The following is a 6,634-nucleotide window of genomic DNA, read 5'->3' on the forward strand; positions in this document are numbered from 1 at the left end:
GGTTATCCGAAACATCGATCTTCCGAACAACCCCAGTCCCCAATTGGTTCGGATAATCGACGCTCTACTGTAGTAGTAAAATTTTTTAACCTTCGTCTCATTAAAAGACAATTCACATAATTCAACAAATTTAATAATACATAATTAAGAAACCTGCGAGTAAATACTTACTGAGTGGTCTTCTTGTTCTCTGAGCATTTAAGCAGAAGAATATCGCAAAATTTGAAATTAAAACACCAAATATCCTAGCGATCAGCATGTTAAACTGTAAAAATAAATTATATTTACATAACTAAACAAAAAACAACTAATTTAAATAAATATTATTTATGTTTACTGAACGACACTAACGTATTATTCTCATGCCGTGGAACCGGACACTTCAATAGATAATGCAAGACTTGCAAATCCTTACTACAGTGCACTTTATTGTTTGAATAAATTGTTTTGTAAACATTTTCAGTGATTTGATGGGACTGAATTGACGGGATAATGCAACGCAATTTATAAGGAAATTTGTCAAAGGAGAATGCCTTCTGGAAGAATTTTCAATGGAAAACTTATCTGTTTTTAGGTGTTAGATACGAAAAATTCCACGTCAGCCGACCAGTTGATCTGGCCTGAATTTGCGGCTAACTAACGTGAAGTTTTCCGAATTTTCTTTACGTGTCTAACACTCAAATAGAGGCAAGTTTCTCATAGAGAAACCTCCTGGGAAGCACCTTCTTTGGCATATGCCAAAGAAGGTGCCAAAGAAAGTTATTACATGAGGCCAGATAGCCAAGCGGTCAAGATGGCAGCCTACCGCTCTGGGAGACCCGGGATCGAATCCAGACAGGTCAAAGAATCCCCAGGAATTCTTCGGGGGTGGTCCATTCAGATATGTCGGGCCCCCACTAGGTCGTCCCATTGTGGGCCTCGCCGAACTCATAATGGGCCTGCTATAGGAGGCCCTCTTAGTGCCCACTGGGTGAAAAACAGTAAAAAAATAAAAAGCCTTATTACTGACCCACAATGATATTCACCAGCATAGATGAGTGATGGGGATGCCTCGATTCTCATTGATATAATAAATTACAGAATAACCAGGATCAGCACATTAGACGCGTTACCATACAGCAATGTCACAAACAAACTTTAAATAAAATACATAATTTATCAAGTAACTTCTATCCAGTGGTTATGAATTAGTTCTTGAACTATTACAGATCTTGTATGGCCCATTTTTGGTTTACGCGGTCTATAAATTCATGGAATACTTCCAAATGCAATGTATTTGCATAGTAGGTGCCATAATCTTTGATATGTAAGAAAATCGCCACATAATCGCGATAATTTCAGTCGCAATCGCTACCAAAAATAAAGATTTTCTTCCAGTTAATCGTAAAAGTAAATGCGTCTCGCTGCGATTGAATGCAAATGAGAAAATTACGTCACTCATGACATCACAGTATGCATTTCGTCAATAGCATCAGACGTGACGCCATTGCTGATATAATATTCTCGTTTATTAATGGAAAATGTCTTATGTTGACTTAACAGAAATTTCATTTAAACTATTTTACATTAATCTTCCAATTTAAATATTTATATTATAAATTTCATATTTTATAATTTGCCGGTAGAGGGATAAAATCGCAGCGACTTCCGATTACTACTGTTCCTGTTTAAAATATGTTTAATTTAAAAAATAAAAATAAATGTAACATCTAACTCAGATAATTTTTCTAAATTAAGTCCAAATTTTATAGGATTTAAATTAAAATAATAATAAATTATTTCCAGAAATAATACTAAGCGGAAACGGATACATTCTTATCCCTCTGGTGGATAAAATTCAGTGACATTCAATAATAATTAAAACATTTTACAAATTTTTACTGTATAAGCAGTGAATTAATTATAAGTAATCATAATCTAATTTTTTCATAACTTTATAAAAATATAAGTTTACAAAATACACTCCAATACTTCTAATTTTTTACATAAAGACTAAACGCAAACGATAAAAAAACACGACCTTTTCCCTCTAGCGGAAATAAAATTTTAAAGCTTATATATGCTTTATAAAAATAAAATCTAACGAATTTAAGCTTATTGACGCAAAATACCAGATTATTTTTTTCTATTTTAAATAATTTAATAATAATATAATTTGAAGACATTCAAAATTTCATAAATTAAAAATAAAGAGTGGCGATGTGGCAACGTGCCATGCAATCGATACAAGGGTCCGGGCTCATTGCGAATTAAATATACAAAAGAATTGTTAATTTTAAATAAAATCGTGCAGTTTTAAGCTTTTAAATATAATATAGAATACAATAAAATATAGTACTTACTACTTTCAAGTTTATTAATAAAATTATCTAATTTTTTTCGACTTAAAAAGGTAACGATCCGTGACGTCGTCTATCGCCCGCTATCATTAACGTAATCAATTAAACGTAAATGTCGCTTCATAACAATCACATAACTTGACAGAACTGGTTTTTTTTCCACGAAAGCCATTATCAATCAGGATGGAGTAATATCGCGCTTCCTTTTTTTCTACACCTTTTTTCCCGCAAATAAAATATTTTTGGTATTATTTCCTAAGTAATACAAGTTTCCTTCCATTCCTATTAAATTTCAATCTGTGGAAAGTTACAAATAAAGGTTACAAATAACACGAGTAATTTCACATTTATATGTAAACTAAACAAGCTAAATACGTGTTGTTCATCGCTATTCGGAGAAGCGGGAAGTCCCCTTATATGTTCAGTTAGCCCTAAATCATGCACGAATCCACGACAAAACTTTCAGTGTTCAGTGGTTTCTAGTAGTTTAATTGTTCAATTTAATTAAACACTTACAGTACCGGCTTGATGGCCGAGGCGATTCAGGCGTCTACCTGCCTACCGAAATCGAATCCATCTTTTTTTTTCAGTAGATGGTAGTTCATATTGAGTCTTATGGCTATACACCTTTACTCCGAAAAACTTGTGGGTGATCGCTAGCTGGCCTTATAGAATGGCCTAATTGCGCGCGGGGAAAGAATGACTTCTGGGAGGACTTTTATGGGAAACTGGTCTCTACTCAGGAGTCATCAACATGGAGAAAACCCGGAAAACTCCATGGCAGTTCTCAGTGTTCAGAGTCTAGTATCGAATCCAGTCAAAGAACCTCAGAAATTTTATAGTTGTCGTCTTCCCCGGATATCCTCACCACTCAATCGACTCCATTGTTGGCTATGCTAAGAATTACGTATTTTATATTGCTACATATCAATACTCAATATAGTTTTCTGCTCAATTAATACAGCATTTATTAATTTGCATGAGTAGCTTGCAATATTTTGCAACTAGAAATAGCGCGTGTGGGTAGTAAATAAGTAAGCCAATGACAGTTGAAACGGGTTACTTGTTACCTAAACTCAGTCACGATTTAATATAATTTACATATTAATAAATCCTTCAACTCAACCTTCTTCTCTCATTAATAATTATTTATCCACATGAAACTGGTTTTGTAATGTTTATAAGTATTACAGTATCTTTCATCACTTATTTCCGAAAAAGGAAAATAATTTTTTTCCCACTTTTATTAGAAATAAACGAAAATTTCACATAGTCACACGGGAAACAATGATCGTGAATTATATAATACGAATTTTATGTTTCTTTGTATACCTTTGTAGATGCAAGATGAGAAAAATTACTCATGTACAGTACATGTTTTAAGTTATAAATTACGTAACAAATGACGTAACAATTCTCGTCGTAACATACGTAAAATAACATCAGAATTTTTTACGTTTGATGTCATTTTACCAGTCGACCCCCGTATAACACTGTTGATTTTTCCGTTTTATATGAATTCCATGTTGTACGAGTCACTTAGATTTTACAAATACGTGTGCTGGGCTGTGAACGGCTCATGTATTTGTAAAATCTAACTGACTCGTACAACATGAAATTCATATAAAACGGAAAAATCAACAGTGTTATACGGGGGTCGACTTGTACTTCATCCTTAGTTCTCAACGTGAAAAATCACATAAAAAGCAAGGTGAAGTGAGGTCAGTAGTGGTAATACACAGCAATCTAATGGTTGAAACAATCATTTATAGAATAAATTCTTAGTGTATCTATATTTATGACCTTTAAACGTTCACCACGCTATAAATCCGTTCAAAAATTAGGTTACTGTACTATAAAAGAATAGTTTTTACTTACAATTTTACCTTGCACATTTACAAACAACTTCTTTCCAGTATAACAACCGGTTTCTCGGACTTTTCCTGGTTCTACTTTCGGGATTACCTCAGCATGTATTTACTAAATTTAATTTAAAATTGTCTTAACTTTAGCACAGTAAATCGGGATATTTTTTTAATAAAATAAATACATAAAATATGTTTCTTGTCACTTAGTGAGCTGGCAGTAAACTACTGTAAAAATAATACACTACACAATAATTGTATAGTGTATTATTTAATTAAACTATGTCCACGAATACTAACAATACAACTGTTGTGCTACTGAAGTAACAATTTCTTAGTGTTCATTAATAACTATTCTATGCTTCCGTTAATATATGAATACAAATTCATACTAGACGTATCTAAAATGATACCAGTAGACAGGTTGCGGGCGACGTTTTCATCGCAAAAACGTGAACGTCGGACGTTCAGCGCCGCCTTCCTGTAAGCCTAGAAGTTTGACGATGGCGTTTGGAACGTCGAGCATGAAACTACAGGAAGAGCAAGTGTAGTGTACTTAAATATAAAAGCTACTGTTTGGTAGTGTTTTTTTGAGTTTCCCTCAAGGAAACCCAAAAAACACCACCAGATTTTAGTCAGGTGCGAACCCACTACCAATTACCTGTGTTCAATGGTGTTACCCACTCGACTACTAGTGTAGTGTGCACTTTNCGAAATACTCCACTTTGGTGAGGCGCGATTATGTTTAGTGGTTTTACTCATTAGGCCACAGCTGTGTAACTAAACTTCAGGATAAGCTACCCGTGTCTAATTTAATTCGCGTTGTAATTCTACCACGATGCTCTTTATTTTTTGTGGATAATCTGTTCATCATCCTTTATACAATCCTTTAATGAATCAATTTACCTACATTCATTACAGATAATTTTCTCCGACTTATTCCATCGCAAGGCAAAACACATACGATTGAAATTATATCTAGACAACCTGATATTGCAAAATGCTGAACTGGTACTGAATAACATCCTTTGGTACACATTGCCTGCTGCTACATTTGTAAGTACGGACCTCTAAATCTAATTAATTTCATTTTAAACGTACTAATTAGCAAAAGTATTCAGGTGGAACTCATCAGGAAAAAATTATGCAAATTAGTTTTGATTGACTTTGCATTCCTTTACGAAGAATTGCACGAATTCCTAGATTTTGATATTCAAGAACAGTTTAAGAGTAATGTTGAGCAGGAAACTTTTCAATTATTTTCTGACTATGTTCACTCTCTGCGCTCTTTCTTTATGTATTTTAAAAACGTAGAATTGATGACTTTCTTCCATCACATGAAACTTTGTGTCTTTCTCTTGTCTGGTAAGTGGTATTCTTAGTACTTTTACTAATTAATTTATGAAACTTAAAACATGTAATCTTTATAGAAGAAGAGGAGGAGGTTTATTTCTTGTTCAGAAAGTTACAGAATAAACTTATCAGTGATAAGTCGCCATATTTTGTAAAAGTTATCTCGGATCTATACGAAACAATGGATACTATCGAAGATGAAGATGCCGTCAATATCTTTAATGCGCTTAACGTTTATGACCATTTTGATATTATTCATGATTTTATACCAGGTAATTAGTTTAAATTATGAATATAAATGTGTATAGTTAATTTAGCTAATTTCAAATCTTTCAGATTTCGAATTTCCTATAGAAAACTGAAGACTTTTTTAAAAGTGAAGACTTAAATATGTTGTAGAATGATTAAAAATTTGTTTTGTACTTTAATGAAATCTTCATTCGTTCATTCACGGTAACGTTAAATTTTTATTTTACACCGTTTCGTGTTAAGCTTTAAGTGTATCGTTCATTTGCAGCAACACGTAAGGACATCAGCCAACAGGGAGACTGTACACAGGGCATCCATCTGCCAAGGGAGAATTAAGTTGGTGTGAGCCATGCAAGGTCAAAAAATGGCCTTTATGTACAGAGCAATTCATATTCAAACTCCATTTATTCGGACTCATTCTGATAATACTTATCCGTTGTCGTATTTAGTATTCAGGTATAAAGCTGTCCTGTATTGCAGTAGATTAATTAATGTTCTAAAAGGTCATAGGTTCTGGCTTCAACACGAAATTTTCGGATTGCCAGATGGCCAAATAGGTAAAGACACCAACAAACCATTACGGGATCCAGGGTCATGTCCTGATGAACTCAGATATTTCTACAATCGAGTTATTCGAATAAGTTGGAGACCATTGGTAAAACGAACCTGAGGTGTGGCCACGTGGTAAGACATCACCTTGACTATCTTTATTGTAGTCCTGATCAAACCCATAATAGTCATAGTAAAAGACCCTGTTACTGCCTACGGTGTGAAAAGAGTAAAAATAAGAATACAATAGCAAAATAAGAACATACAATTTCAGGCTAA

This window comes from Centruroides sculpturatus, unplaced genomic scaffold, assembly GCF_000671375.1.
Source record: "Centruroides sculpturatus isolate CEXI.00-Female unplaced genomic scaffold, Cexi_2.0 scaffold813, whole genome shotgun sequence".
Taxonomy (NCBI): Eukaryota; Metazoa; Arthropoda; class Arachnida; order Scorpiones; family Buthidae; genus Centruroides; species Centruroides sculpturatus.